Source organism: Callorhinchus milii, unplaced genomic scaffold (genome assembly GCF_018977255.1).
Source record: "Callorhinchus milii isolate IMCB2004 unplaced genomic scaffold, IMCB_Cmil_1.0 Scaffold2, whole genome shotgun sequence".
NCBI lineage: Eukaryota > Metazoa > Chordata > Chondrichthyes > Chimaeriformes > Callorhinchidae > Callorhinchus > Callorhinchus milii.
Window position 1 is genome coordinate 91,380,079 of NW_024704743.1, and position 16,519 is coordinate 91,396,597.

Sequence of the window (16,519 nt, forward strand, 5' to 3'; positions counted from 1 at the left end):
TTGGTGCAAATGGGAGAAAATCCCCTTAAAGATTAATTTAATGAGAGCATCAAAATGACGATCATTAATCCATTTGAAGACAAAACACTGCAAAGTGTTAGAATTTGTGTTAATGCCCATAAGAATAAAATGCCCATGAAAGTATTGCTTTGAATGCTTTTATTTAAAGACAAATAGCATTCGTGGAGGAAGCTTGGTGCAGTTGCTGAGCATAACTGAGTCTGGGGGTGGGTAAAGGGTGTGAGATAGCAACACAGTAGAAATGGCAAGATTACTGAGATCCTGGATTAATGACAATCTCCATTGATGTTAATTCAACATTGTTTGGTTTCCCCCACAGTGATTCACTGCATTTAAGCAGCAGAAATAGACAGGCACAAAGGAAGACATTAAAGAGAGCAAGAGAGGAACTTTCATTTTATAGTGTATTATCAGATTCAAGCAGTTCACAGGCAATTACTGTGGAGTGTAATGGCTGGTTTTGAAGGCAAACACCACAAATAAAAATAAAACTGATGAGATGACGTTTCCTCATCCTGGCCCTTAATTATAATACCTATTCTGCCGCCCCCCCCACCCCCGCACACACACTGGCTGATATTGCTAACTCAGCATAGACAAGCAAATGAACCTGTGACTTTCCTTGTCTGAATGACTCATTGCCTTATAACACAATTCCCTGGGCTATCGAGATAAGACTATTATTAAACAGTTATTTTTTATACAAAGAGTGCAAATACCGACTACAATTATAATGTACTGTACCACTGCCCAGATTGATGTGTGCACGTTTATAGTTAGAGTGATCAGATAATTAAATGCTACAAGATACTGATCCAGAGAGACTTCTCTACAAGTCACAGTAAACAGTAAAAAAGGAAGAACAAGACTAAATAACGAGATTTTATATCAAAACAAACGCTTAACTCTTGAGCTTTCATTGAAAATTTATCAATTTTATGTCCTTTTATAGTGGACATTTCAGTAAGTGTGTTCTTATTGTAGAAATGACCATTGATGACCATTGACCATCTCAGTGGTTAGAGTACTCGCCTGGCAAGCGAGAGACTTGGGTTCGATTCCTGGCAGGGCGAAACCTTGTGCAAGTTTCCTTACTCATACGCCCAATAAAATCACTCAAGAAAAAATAATAAATTGGTCACTTCAATCCACGACTCTTTGTGGGACACTGATGTGTGCAATTGGCTGCCACTTTTCGTCCACAAAATATACGATCAATTCACTTTACAGTATATTCTGTGAAGTGCTTTGAGATGTCTCGAAGACGTGAAAAGCGCTATATCAAATGCAAGGATTATTATTATTGATGGATCATGGGGCCTAGTTTGCTGGTATGAGATTGCAAGGGTCGAAATCATGGTACTCAAGTGTTGAAAGATTTAAAACAGTTTTTTTTCACTCTGGTTCAGTTGTGCTCAGATATTCTGAGAGTGATGCATATCTTCAGTACAAGTATCCAGCTCGTGGGAAGTGGTACATCCAGTCACAGCCTGATACAGAAAAGGGTCTCTGACAGTCAGATGAGGATCTAAACAAGGCACCCAGCAACAATACCAGAGGGAGGAGTTTCTCAAGGCTGGAGCATAGAGTGATATGCAGTACCCAGATTTTGTTTTTAGATATGCATTTTTCTTGCTGTGGTTTAGTGAAAAAAAGAGGATACGTCTCTTAGAATCCCTTCACCTCCTAGAGGCTCCCTACCTCGCTGATCTTCTCCTCTGCCACTATGCTGCTTGTACTCTGCTGCTCCGCTAATTTGGACCTGTTGAGCATCCATAGGGCTGAGCATTCAGCTGCTATGCTGCTTCCCTCCAGAACTCCCTGTTTTGCCCTCTCTAACTGCATTGAAATCCTACCCATAAAACCCAACTCTTTGACTACACCTATGGTCACCTCCCCCTTTTAGCCTCTCCTGCGCTCGGTATCCAACTCCATTATTGTGAAGAGCTGTGAAATGTTATCTGACGTGAAGGGTGCTATATAATCACCAGCTATTGTTGCTTTATATTGCAGAATGTTTGAAACAATTAAGGAAATGGGTCAACTGGTAAAGTTAAAAGCATTGCTATGAATGCCTGTGGAAAGTAAGAAAAGGAATTGGGAGATCACTCAATGGAGTAATACAAGTTGTAAAAGAGTTCACAAAGACAGAATCCAGTATGTAACCAATGTGTCTCTCCCCCTCCCCCCGCCCTCACCCACTGAATCACTCAGACTCCAATCTCATTGCTCACTTCAATAAAATTGGATTGCGGTCAAAGGTGCTCTTAGAGCCCGGCAGGAGGACAGTGTTTAAGTGGAGGAATTAAGGGAAGGGGTTCCAGATGTTGGGGATTTAGGGGATGAAAGCTTGGCCATTGATAATAGTGTGGGGAAGTGCAGCAGTACCCGATTTGCTGAACGGAGGCAGTGAGCGGAGGAATGATACTGGAGACGAAAATAGACGTAAGGGGTACTTGAAGACGGTGCTTGAAGGGATTTGTAGGTGAGGGGATGATCTTAATATTGATTCACTGGGAGACAGTGAGACAGGGATGATGAACATATGACATCTCATATGGGTAAGTGAGAAAAATCACGACATGTAGCGCTCGTGCAGTCGTTTCAAGCCAGTGATTTGATTTGAGGATCCTCACTCTCACTTTCAAATCACTTCATGCCCTGGTATCTTTCTACCTCTCTGATCTGCTCACACCGTACTCCACTCCAGGCTCCTGTAGCTCAGTGGTTAGAGCACTCGCTTTGCAAGCGAGAGACCTGAGTTCAATTTAATCCTAATCCTTGCATTTGATATAGCGCTTTTCACGTCGGGAGGACGTCCCAAAGCGCTTCACAGAACACACTGTAAAGTGAATTGACTGTATATTTGTGGGCGAACGCGGCAGCCAATTGCGCACAGCAATGTCCCACAAACAGTCGTAGATTGAACATGACCAATTTAATTATTGTTTTTAGTTTTGGAGGGATTATTATTAGGCGTGTGGAGTAAGGAAACTTGCCCAAGGTTTCGCCCTGCCTGGAATTGAACTCAGGTCTCTCACTTGCAAAGCGAGTGCTCTAACCACTGAGCTACAGGACTCCACTTCCAATTCCAGGCAGGGCGAAACCTTGGGCAAGTTTCCTTACTCCACACGCCTAATAATAATCCCTCCAAAAAAACAAAACAATAATAAATTGGTCATTTTCAATCTACGACTGTTTGTGGGACATTGCTGTGCGCAATTGGCTGCCGCGTTCGCCCACAAATATACAGTCAATTCACTTTACAGTGTGTTCTGTGAAGCGCTTTGGGACGTCCTCCCGACGTGAAAAACGCTATATCAAATGCAAGGATTATTATTATTATTATTATTGTCCCCCTCTGCACCACAACTGGCTTTCAGTCACTATGCCCAAATCCCTGGAACTCCTTACCCGAATCCCTCTGTCTTGTGTCCTCTTTGCCCGTCATCACGTTATACCTGAAGACTTTTCTCACCATGCTTTCGGTTAACCTCCCCTCTAGTTCTAGCTCAGTGTCAAACCATGTTATGGTTTTGTGTTCCGAGACGGTGCCTTCGTGAAAGGCACTCTATAAATGTAAGTTGTTCTTGTTGTTGAATCGAGAGCTGGTTGGTCTAGAGGGTCGCACCTGTCCTCTTTTCAGAGTCATACAAGTTGCATTTCTACAGCGTCTTTCACATAGAGTAATATCTTGGGAGTTTCACAGAGAGTGCCGAACACCGTCTCTGTAAGTATGATTATTATGAAATGAGTGGAATGTATTAAGTAGCTCCTGTGATTATAACTGTGACCGGTTGCTGAACCGTTTCTGCCGTTTACAGATATAAATGTGCCAACTTTAGTCAAGCAGAAGAGAGAGATCCTTTTAGATTTTTAAGGGAATAATCATGGCGTCTCTAAAGTGGCAATTCTATAATCAAGGCATTCTTTTCTTAGTTCCCTGCAAGAAGAGAAATCTTCTCCTTTGAAGACCTTGTTGTTTCATATCTACAATATTACAGCAGTTTTATTGTTGCCAATTATGTACATACACTTTTTTGGACAGAATATCTCATTTCCTGTCAGCAGGCTAACAAAAAATCATTTTGCATATTAATGCACAGAGGCATTGATAAATCATCCTATTAGGGCTGCAAGATACAAATAGTTGTACATTTGAATGGTTCAGTAATTATAATGGTTGAAGCTCTAAAGGCAAAATATCACAATTTTCCTCACTGCTTGCACACATGAAGGTGCATAATTAAATGGAAATGTTCCCACCGATCGTCTAAAATCTTTATTTGCATCACTGATAAAAGTAATTATACACAGGTAAAGTTTGCGATGTTTAAAGTATTCCTTTTTGTTATTTTATGCGATGCAAATGACCAGTAGGTGACAGTGCACCGTTCTAGTAAGTGACCTCTTCACAAGATCACAAGATTGGTCTGGATGAAGAAGGCCCTTCAGCCCTTCCAATCTCATTCCACCAGAACACTCACCCTACCATTCCCCCATCGCTGCATCAAGCTGCTTTTTGAATGAGTCCAGTGTCTTGGCCTCTACTACCTTTCCTGGCAATCTGTTCTAGTCATTGATTTACCTACCACTGAGTCAAGAAAAACTGCATGGAATCTGTTGTAGAATTGCTCTTTACAACTCTAAACCTATCTCCTCTTGTTCTATTGTCTGGTTATATCCTAACGTTTTTCGATGCCATTTAAAATTTTATACACCTCTTAGCCTTCTCTCATGATTGAATGACCCAAGCGTGTCCAATTGTTGCTCATAGCTCACTCCTCTAATCACCCTGTACTGCCTCTAGGCAGATAAAACCAGATAACCTCGAGATGAAAATAAGTGAGCTCCATACTGACCTTGAGACAAATATATATAATCTGCAGAGGAAATAGAGGCACTTAAGAGAAATGAGAAAATGAACTTAATTCTAATTGAAGTGACCCAACAAGTGTGAGATCTGGACAGATAGCCAAGTTTCCAATGGACAGTCACTATATGGAAACAATTCTAAGTGCTGAAACAGGGCCCTCTAGCACTTCCTGAGAACTAATTCTATGACACATTAGTGTTTCCAGATGTGCAGCAGAAATAAACTACTGAAATAGAGAGTTATTCTTCACTTGTTGGTAAACCCACTGAATTTGGCAGATGCACTTATAATTGGAAATGCCAACAGAAATGTACACAGTAAAGGTTGGAGTGGAGAATAATAATCACACACAACCAAGTTTGCTTGTATTAGACTTTTATTTCAGAATCCAGTTGTAACAGTGCTGAGGGATTGTGTGAATCTGAGTTTATTTTTAGTTCCAAAGAACAGGATAGAAAACTAAAGACAGCCATGTGATATTTTCAATGCTTTGTGACGTATGAAATCTGTATTTGCAACACTGGTAAAAGTAATTAAACACCGTAAAGTTTGCAATGCTTAAAGCATTCCTTTTGTTATTTTAGGTCGTGTAAATGACCACTAGGTGACAGTGCACCCTTCTTGGAAAGTGGACTCTTCACAAGATCATAAGATTGGTCAATAGCTCGGAGGTGCTTTGAATCTTGCAGTAAACTGGAGTTGCACAAGACAAGGTAAGGGAGATGGACAACAACCTCTTCCAGAGAGCTGAAGCTCTCATGCATATAGTGTGACTGACATGTCAGACTATCCTCTAAATTGATAAATAGGAGATTTTTTTGCTTAAAGATGCTGACTCTCAACAGCGGAAAACATTCAACATGCAGAAGTTTGATAAAGCACTTAGTGTAACTGTGGAGTGCAAAGTTCTCCAGGCAACCAATTGTCAAGGCACTATCCAGATAGTATAGGCCATCCAATGTCTACAATTACCCAGAGAGCCATTGAAAATGGCCTTTTGAAAGGCACTGAGCCTTTTAGAAGCATTTGAATAATCAATCGAAAATGTCATTAATCTTTCCAGAAGTATGGCACTTTTGATTTTGGGGTAGTTGGGATTCTGAAATCATACTTGGTGGAATTTCACATCATGTACTGGATCCAGATCACTAAGCTGTGTAATAAAAAAAATGCTGTTTTGCAGAAAACTCAATGATTCTTTTTATAACTAAGTCCAATATTGTTATTGTTCAGCATATTTTGCAGCCCTACAGGGACTTCGTCCATACAGAGCAAGCTCAAAACGCATTACTTTCCCTGATATCCACTAAAGTAATACTTCACAATATTGAAAGAAAATGACAAGGATTAAAACTGTAGTGCATAGCATTATAATAAAACATCATTGTATTGTTCTTTCATTGTGTGAGACGCTGTTTATCTCCATTTGAGGAAAAGAGATGTAATATAAAATCTATAAAAAGCAAAAAGCAAACGTTCTCAGTATTTTTCCAGTTTATATTTCTGCTCACACCATTTCTATTACATGCAATCAAGCTTTTTTTTGACATACAACCACTGAAACGTACAGCACAGAAGAAGTCAATTCAGCCTATAGTTCCCGTGTTTTCTGTCTGAAAGAGTTCGTTGTTTAATCCCATTCTACTGCCTTTTCCCCATACACTTTTACAATTCTTCTCTACAGATTTATATATAATTCCCTCTTAAAGCTAATATAGATTCTGCTTCAAGCACAGGTACAGGCTGGACATTCCACTTTCTAACAACCCTCTGTTAAAACAATCTCTCATGATCATTCCCTTTTTCCCTTTGGTAATTAACTTATATTAATGCCCTCCAGTTACTGACTCACTAGTCAGTGGAAATAATCTCTCCCTGTTTACTTTATGAAAACCTCATAATGTTAAAAAACCTCTCTCCTGAGCTGGATGTCGGTGACAGATTGTCTACTTTATTCCAGTGAAACACATCACCTGGTAGCAAAGCAGAAAAACTCATCTAAATGAGTGAGTGAATGATATAGAAAATAATACATGTTTTCACAAGAAGGGTAGAGTCTGGCGGTTATTTTATATGATTGCTACATAAGTGGTCTCTTCCCAATGCCTTTCGAATGGGAAATCAGGTTAATTTAGATCCCCCTCACCCCATCCGCCCCCCGAATACAATTTGTATTATATTTTTCTATATTCAGCACTCCTTTAGACAACTCCTAGCCCTCAAAAAACTGTGTTCAAAGGTCAATTTATCTTGTTAAAACCATGAATAGAAGTTGTTGTTGTTGAAGAAGGAACATTTGTGCATATTGTGGAGCAAAAAATGAAAATTAAATGATTTAATGCCTGTGATCCACAGCTGCAGATCCCATGAAACACACGGGTGATGAGAACTGGAGTTAGTGGATATCCTGAATAGGGGAAAAAAGTACAATCGCAGGGACAGAAATCAGTAGTACAGCAAAGTTTTGTACTCGAGCATCAGAAGACTGGTGTTGGCTGGTATAATGCTGTAAAGGATCCGGGGCCCAGGAGTGAATCAGGAAATTATAGTCCATTTAATTTTGCTATGTTCATACAGTCTCAAAGGATATCACAAAAGAGCTCTCTGTGAAATCATTTAATGAAGGAGTATTTGAAGGAATGTACAGGTGGCTGCCCACCACCTACACTTGAGCAACTGCCCATAGTGGAATGGAAGCTGGCAGGTGTCAGTCTCATTCCCAGCAGTTTCAGCAAGTTATACGGTGCAAATGATAACTATTAGGCAGCTGTGGATACATCTCACAGAAAAGGTATTTTACATGTATTTAGCTTCTGTTTTGTAGTTCATACCTGTTGCTTTGAATTTGTATAACTGAGCTCCAATTAATGAATGACATGTTGCAAGATATCTTCCTTTATTAACTTATGCATTGTTACTGGTATATGTGTTTAGTGGGTTTTCCTCCTGCATTTGTCCCTCGTGTGTTATGCACTTCTCTTTGCTAGTTGTGTACATCTTCTGCTAGGGGGAAGGAGCAACACTGGTGTCAGCTTCATGCAATTGGCAACACGTTTGCCTCTAGGCCAGGAGGTTGTGGATTCAAATTGCTTCTCTGAGATCTGTTGAAAGGTGCGTTGGTTGGGTGAGAAATGTTCCGTTTTGTGAAGCAAACCTGAATTGCTTGTAAAACATTCCATTTTTCTACTATTGGTTAATTCTTTTACTCACTACTTTTTAACATCTGTATGCACAATGCAATATAAAATTACATTTGTATAGCGCCTTTCACTTCGGGAGGACATCCCAAGGCGCTGGACAGTCAGGGATTTGGAAGATTTATAAGATTCATAACAGATAATATAGATACATTCAAAAGGAAGGTGGACTTCACATAAGGGAGAGGGGAATAGAAGGGTATGTGAGGGAGTAAGGAATAGGTAGTGATGTGTGGAGTATAAACACCAGCACGGACTGGTTGGGCCCAGTGCTCTGTTTTCGTGCTGTACATTCTTTGTAAATATATCCTTGAGAATTAAAGGCTTATTCTTCAAATGGAAAAGGAGCTGGTGTGATTGTTGATACATTTCCATCCTTTTTTGGTGGAGACTGAAGAGGGATTTCATGATGCTTTATTCTCGGCGTGATTGGTCTGAGCTTGATCGTTTGCACCTATGCAATCAGTCATGCTGCAGAATAAGCTCAGCGGGAGCAAAGCAGAGTGTAGCTAAGATTTCTAGCAACTGAGAGGGAGAGAGACGGTTGAGGGTATTGAATAAAGATAAGCCAAGCGATCGTTAAATTGGTGACACCATGGTTGAATAACTTGCCATCATTTTCTTATATTGTCTGGATGGAGGCAAGCGACTCATTAACAAAGACCACTTGCCTACCAGCCTCCACGTGAAAGCAGGCCCATGTAGAGCCTCATCGTCTGAGTACAGTCTGCTAGCGCTTTGACTTGTGTCATCTAGACTTTCATCTCCATCCAGTGCACCCCTTCCTCATTAATGCTCAGTGGCTCAACTAATGTTTTCATTCCAAACACTCGACTGGTTTCTTGTTCTGTGAAGAAAGCAGACATTACACTATCAGCACAAATGTATATACGTCCATTTGGGTTCTGTTCTATTATCTCGATATAATTTCAGCATTCTTATCATATGTACAGTGACGTGCTTGTGCACGATAACATTGTATGGATATATCCTTGAGCATGACATAATACCTTATTTGAATAATGTGTTCCATTTTTCAGTGTTCAGAAGGCTCCAAGCTTTCTTCTCTTCCTCCAGGGTAACAACATCATTGCTGTCTGGTTGGTGCAAATTGCTACAGCAAGCTCACAAGCTGTTATCTTGTTCGTAGCTTTCTGTGCCCTTCACTTGTATGGCAATGCTTGACATTTGGCAATGCTGGGAATGCTTGAAATTTCATTAATGTTCTTTAAAATGTTAATTAAACAGGCTGTAACCTGTCAGCTACGATCATCTAAACAACAGATTAATACAATGTTCATGATATAAACACAACTCACTTTGTAGACTAACACAATGGGGGGTCTAAAAAGCTGCAATTTCTAATAGGATTTGCTAAATAAAATAAGAATCCTTGCTTTTGATATAGCGATGTCTCAAAGTGCTTCACAGGATATTCTGTAAAGTGTAGTGACTGTATTTTTATAGGTGAATATAGATGTCATATTGCAAATAGGATCTCTTCCCAGTAACCTTTCCCCTAACATCTTTCCGTTGGACGTCTGATCCAGAAGTAGACGAGGTGCAGCAGGATCCTTCTTAAGAAAACCCATTTAGACACCTGTAAAAACATTCTAAACCACATCAAAGTAGTTTGGTTCTGGCACCATCTCAACTGTAGTAAAACCAAACTTCAAATAAATGACATGTATCCCAACATTTTATCGAATTAGCTTCCTTCAGCAAAGTAATGTGCAACATATGGTATAAGCAGAAGACATCATGAAGACCCAAGGGATACAATTTACATTCTATTTGTGCAGAACTGAACAAATTTGCTCTGCGACTATTGTGGCTCAGATGACCTATTCCTGGGATATACATTTGGTAAAGGTGTAATATATCCCAATGCAATGATTATTATTATTATTGTCATAAATGATAACCCATAGATTACCATAATTTAAAAAAACTGTTTAAGCAAATTGTACTGATAAGCCATAGGTGTTGCTGAACCACGATAGATGTTTGCATTGGATTTTGAAATGATCAGTAATTTGTTCATGATGAACACATCTCCATAGACTGCTGGTTCCCCAACATGTAGCCTCTTTATAATTCATCTTGTCATCCATTAGTCTATGTATATATTCCTGTTGCTACGCTTTCAATTGGGATTCTCATTAGCAAGTTCATCTATCATTCAAATGTCCAGAACAGAAGTTACTGTCAAGACATCAAGCTGTGTGTAATGGTAATATAACGAATGATAGCTCTAAATAACCCATATTCTGTATACTGTATCAGGAAGAAAAGTGCAGAGACACAGGCATCAGAACTTTCAACAAATGGTAGCGTGGGAAGCAATCTCAGACTACTGATAGATTATTAGTTTCCCTAATATTTGATGAAACTCTGAGAGCTGTCATTAGAAGGAAGTACTTTTTCCCGATTAGATAACCATTAACGCTGTTCTAAATCAAGTCTGTTGATTCGAGTTTTTTTCCGTTCTGTTAACTGGGGCCGGGAGCATACATTATTCTGTGACCTGTAAGTACACTGCATTTGTAAATGTCAGATCTGTTGCTGTTAATGACAGTCTCAGCTTGCACATGTTCCAATAGGTTACACCAATATTAATCATGTGAACATTACCTCTTACCCTTCCATTTATCTTCAAGCTGTGAAAGGTTGTTGGATATTCACCTTCACACATCGTAACAAGCCACCCATCCAGTCTGATACCACCTGCTCACCTGTCACATACTCATTCACATGTGTTTTTTGTAATTTTATTTAAAGCTATAAAGAAAGCTAAGCAAAGCCCTTTAAACACACACAAAGTAAATAACCTATGTTGGCAAAAACAACTTGAGGACTTTGATCATTTTATGAAAATAATTCTTGCAATTCTTGAAAATGGACACTTCAAGGAATAAATAGGAAGCAGTGGATGAATGCCTTCCTTTTGCTGTTTAAATTGGAAAGTTAAGAAGATTCAATCTCAAAGGCATTCAACGCATCAACTACAATCTTAGCTCCTATCTCACCGCTTGTGCATGACATCCCACATGACACTACTTTAAAAGTTGAGTTGCGCTGATATTACCTGAAACAGCACTCAATGCTGGGATCTGCTCGGAGGTAGCCTCTAGCCCTGGCTGGCTCAATCCCTGTATTTTTTGTCCACAAAAAATACACAGTCACTCCACCTGGCTGACCAAAACCATGCAGTCACTCCACTCCAATGGGTTGAGGTGAAGTCTTTGTGAGTCCAGTCTGATTGATGGGGTAGCTATGAATGTTGCCTATGAACATGAGGAGAGCTGCTGAGGTCAGGATTGGCTGAGGTCAGGGGTATTCTCTGGTAAAATAACAGTAAGCGATGGGGAGGAGAATGGCACACACAGGTGAGAAGGGGGGTGGGTGGGTGTGGTAAGAGGAGTGTGTGTGAGGATAATATAATTAAACCATTTTCTGGGATAAATCATTATAACTTTGCAGGGTAGATGGATCATCCCCCCAGCAGTCATTGACTTGGGTATTTCCTGAAGCCAAACATCACACAATCGGATGATTATCACTGCTGATAATCAGCATGTTCTAATTCACATATTTCATCCTCATTATCATTTGGAAGCAATCTCTATCAATGGTAATCGCCGCCCTCAGCCCATTCTCACCTCAGACATCCCCTTTCACCTCACTTTGTTAGAATAATAATCCTTGCATTTAATATAGTCGAGATGTTGCAGAGATGTCTCAAAGTGCTTCATTGTAAAGTGTAGTGACTGATCATTTATAAGTGAACGTGGTAGCTAATCTGAGTACAGCAATGTACCACATACAGCCATGAAGTGCATTATCTGGGGGATTGTTTGCCAGGACACCGAGAGAAATTTCCTTCTCTTTTCAAATTGTTCCATAGAACATTAACATCTACCTGAATAGACAGACAGGATCTTGGTTTAACGTCTTATTTGAAGGCAAGTTTCTCTGATGCTTTCCCCAGCACTGAACTGGAGTGTCGACCAAGACTGTAAGCTCAAAGTCTTGACGTGCCATAGCCTTCTGACTCAGAGGCGAGGGTGCTACCAACTGAATCAGGCTGACACCTGTTGCAGAATGAAGAAAAAGTTACTATCGGACAATGTGCATGGCGAGCAGCCAGAAGAACCCAGACAAAATAGGCAGAAGAACCCAGATGAAACTGGTCAGATCAGTTTTGGGCAAAGGAACAAAACAACTCCGAATATGGATTTGAGCAGGGTCTTGCCGGGTCAGCAAATGAGTCACGTGATCAAAGGTCGCCTGTGACTATAAAACTTTGGCGAGTCTTTTGTTCGGGGGATCGACTCCGGAGACCAACTGATCAGCAGACTTTACATTTGAAGAACTATCGGATAACCCCTGAGTCTAGGACGAGGAAATATCCATATTGAAGAAGGAACATCATAAACCCCTACGTTTGGGATGAGGAAAGAGAGAGACATCCAGATTTGAGGAAGCTTGGTCAGCTCCCAATCTCGGGTAATATCGCTTGCTTTTATTTGTAGAGGTTACCGGGTGACCAAAGGCAAGGTGATTGTGATTTCAATAAATATTCTTAAAAGACTATTAGTACTTTGATTGATTGGAAAGGGATCTGTCAACACACCTCTGCTTAAAAAATGATGGAAATCTGCCACTGACACTAGCTGTTTTGAGAAGATGGGCTGCTCTACCAAATGCTACTGATGGTAACACTCCCCATTCGGGCATCAATCCTCCATATTGGAAGTCTGTATCTTCAAAACATGAGGAATGCCCCAAAACAACACTTGCATTTGATACAGTGACTTAACACACCAAAACGTCTTAAAGTGTTTCACATATAATTGCTGTTAAGTGCAGTAACCTGTGCACTTACGGGCAAATGAAGCAATCAATTTGCACACAGGAAGATACCCCAAACAGGCAGGATGTGAATGACCAATTTATTTGGGCAATTGTTAATCAAGAGACTGGGAAAAAGTTCCTTCTCCTTTCAAATATTGTAATTGGATGTCTAACATGGGTTTCAGTTTAATATCCCTCACCTGAAAAACGACACCTCTATGGTCACGCTCCCTCACTACTGTGTCAGCCTGGAACTTGAGCTCAATCCTGACATGAACGATTGACCATGACCCATTAACAGGAGTACTTCCAACTAAGCCAGGCTGGCAGCAATACAATCCAACTTTCTAACAAAAAAATAACAAATCTCTAAAATTACTTTCAAGGCCATTAAGCTTTGCAATGAAAATACTCATTTCTATAATCACAACATATACTACCCATTTAACTCATATTTAATAACCTTAAATGAACTGGAAATAAATCAATATTAACAATTCTGAAAACAATGTCTGATGCAAAGTACTCTAAACCGGCTAAAGCAATAGTGCCTGCAATAATCTTCCAACATCAGTGCAGTACAAAGGGAGGATCCAACTCAAGATTGAATATGTTACAGGTAGAAAGAACTATTCAAAGACTTAAAACATGACTATCTGCTACAGTTTGTTTTAAGCAAACCCATAAAATTAAACGTTCTGAAATAGTTTTACACATGTATTTTTTCGGTTTGTATAATTATTGATTGGGAAAACAGGAGTCATTATAAAGATACAATTAAGATAATGCTGTGCTTATGAGCTCAACTGAGGCGGAATCACAATGGGAAGTGGTGTTAAGTGATCCTAAAACTGATGGAGAGGTGACCGATGGAGTGGAAGAAGGTTACATGAGGATGACAGTAATGAACTGATGTGATCCACATGAATTAACACATAGCCTGGTATCAGTCTTTAAACACAGTGGCCAGTTTGTTCTGACTTTTCATTTGGGTTTTCTCATTATAAGTCTCAGTGAACCAAGCATTACATTTAGTATACGTGAGAAAGCATAGAACAAAGGAATTTAGTCTATCATGCCTACTCCTTCCACAGCCACACCAAACCTTCCCATCACAGACCCAATCACCCACTCATACCGTCTTACGTGAGAAGAGTGTTGTATAGAATCTCCTTGAACTGCAAAGACAATCAAACTAAAAGTGCAAAATATTCATCCGTCCCCACTTCTCCACTTTTCATCCCTGACCTCCAGATATCATCACAGCTCTGTTCAGGACAGAAATTATTGTGTGTTTGTTCATTTCAGTATGCACCTCTGCTTATATCCTTTTATACTGCTCTCAAGCGGATACTTATCTAGTCAGTTATTTTATTGTTAGAATATAATTTTCTTCATAGTCATTGTCAAGAAGTGGGGTTTGAAAGTAGGATATTTGAAATTACAGCAAGAAACTGGAAAAGAAACCAATCATGGTCTCTTCGATGCCTAGTGCTTATGAAGTAACTAGGCTATTATCACAGCAGGGACTATTGGCACTTGTGCAGGATGCGAGAGAAAACAGTTAAAATGAGGGGGTGGATACAGTGCAGAAGAGTCATTTAGAAAGGCTGAGATTTTCAAGATGCACAGAACTCTGCTTCATTTTTTTATGAAGGTCACAATTTGTCAGCAGTCTGTCTCTTTATTGCCAAAACAGGTTTCCAAATGATCCCTTTACAAACTCCACTCTAAAGATCATCAGGCTCACACAAAGCTTACAAAGGAAGCTTTTTTGTTGATTCAAAAGCAAGCCAGTCATCTATGTTAATTGTGTTATTACTCTAAATTTACATTGTGTAAAATGCAAGCACACAAATCTCACCTTTAATGGCTTGTGAACAACTGTTTACCTGGTTGTTTTCCCCAGTATAAAATCAATCCTTTTACACCAGTTATTGCAAGAATTATAAATGAAATGCTACTAAGCAGTTATCAGTCAATTATTTGCACACATCTATACTTATGCTGTTGACTATCGTCTAACTTCAAAGGTTTATAATCTGTGTAATCAGAACAAAAGTCCACCTTTTAAGAGTTATAAAAAATGCTAAATGGGATCGAGAGGGTAAACCCTGAGGAATTTTTTCAGATATGCCAAGGCAGAAGAATATTTGCTGACTCTCTTTCAGAATGACCTATTTCAATGCTGTGCGTTTCTATGGTTTTAGTCCAGAGCAATATTAAATAAGGCACCAGGTAGTATTTCTTTATGCAGAGGGTAATTAATTGTTGAAACAGGTTACCAGGGAACAGGAAAGATGGTTGAGTCCAGGACTTAAAAAACAACTTAATTTAATGCTGAAATAAATAATCCTTGCATTTGATATAGTGCTTTAACACATCACTCAGATGTCTCAAAGCGTTGCACAGAATATATTGTAAAGTGTGACAGTATATTTTGTGGGCAAAATGCGGTAGCCAATTGTACACAGCAATGTCCCACAAACAGTCGTGGTTTTGCCCTGCCCAGGAAGTGGAAGGACAATAGGGTAGCTATTTTGGAAAGAACCAATCTTGTGAAAAAATCCAGTGTGAACATTCACCCCTCATGAATTGCCAGTATAAAGTCTGTCAAAACAAGAAAATGGATCTGCTGTGTTGCTCATGTTTAGAATACATTATGTCTCCATCCTGATATTGAAATCCATTTCTCCCATGCACATGATCTGCCAAATCTGAAGAGGTTACATAAATCTATTTTCTTCATTAATATCAATCTATCTAAAAGCCCTTCTAACACATATAAATTTGACAAAAAAGGATTCAATGCAAACTTAAATAATATGAAGGTTACTAAATGACTTAGTACTGTTTGGCAAATTGGTTTATGAGGAAGGCAATTTAATAGAGCTTGTTGAATGTTTTTGTTTTGAAAGCTTGTGTGTTTTAAAGGCCTAGTCCCTGTTTGCAAGTTGCATTTAAAACAGTTCATGCTAAACTCTGACAATAAAGCGTTTCTGTGAAGTAGATGGTCGAAATTATTTGTAGATGTATAAGTGAACTTAAAACTTGCAACCAAACCTTCTTTGTTAAACTGTCCTTGCTGTGTCGTGCAATATAAATAGGGGCAAATTCAGGGTAATGTGGCAGAGACTGGAGTAATTCACAATTAGGTTTCAATGTAAAATAGAAGTTATCTAAACATTTTATTTATTTTATTTTTATTATATTGTGGAGTCCTGTAGCTCAGTGGTTAGAGCACTCGCTTTGCAAGTGAGAGACCTGAGTTCAATTCCAGGCAGAGGGCGAAACCTTGGGCAAGTTTCCTTACTCCACACAGAGCCTAATAATAATCCCTCCAAAACAAAACAATAATAATTGGTCATTTTCAATCTACGACTGTTTGTGGGACATTGCTGTGCGCAATTGGCTGCCGCGTCCGCCCACAAATATACAGTCAATTCACTTTACAGTGTGTTCTGTGAAGCGCTTTGGGACGTCCTCCCGACGTGAAAAGCGCTATATCAAATGCAAGGATTATTATTATTATTATTATTATTATTGTGCAAGGTGCTAAAACATTTTA

At 39.4% G+C, this 16,519-nt stretch overlaps 1 protein-coding gene across 6 annotated transcripts in view; it reads right to left on the reverse strand.

Annotated features, from left to right (window-relative positions):
• LOC103180254 (RALY RNA binding protein like) overlaps nt 1-16,519 on the reverse strand; it is a 198,928-nt gene that overhangs the window by 13,464 nt on the left and 168,945 nt on the right. The window lies entirely within an intron of this gene.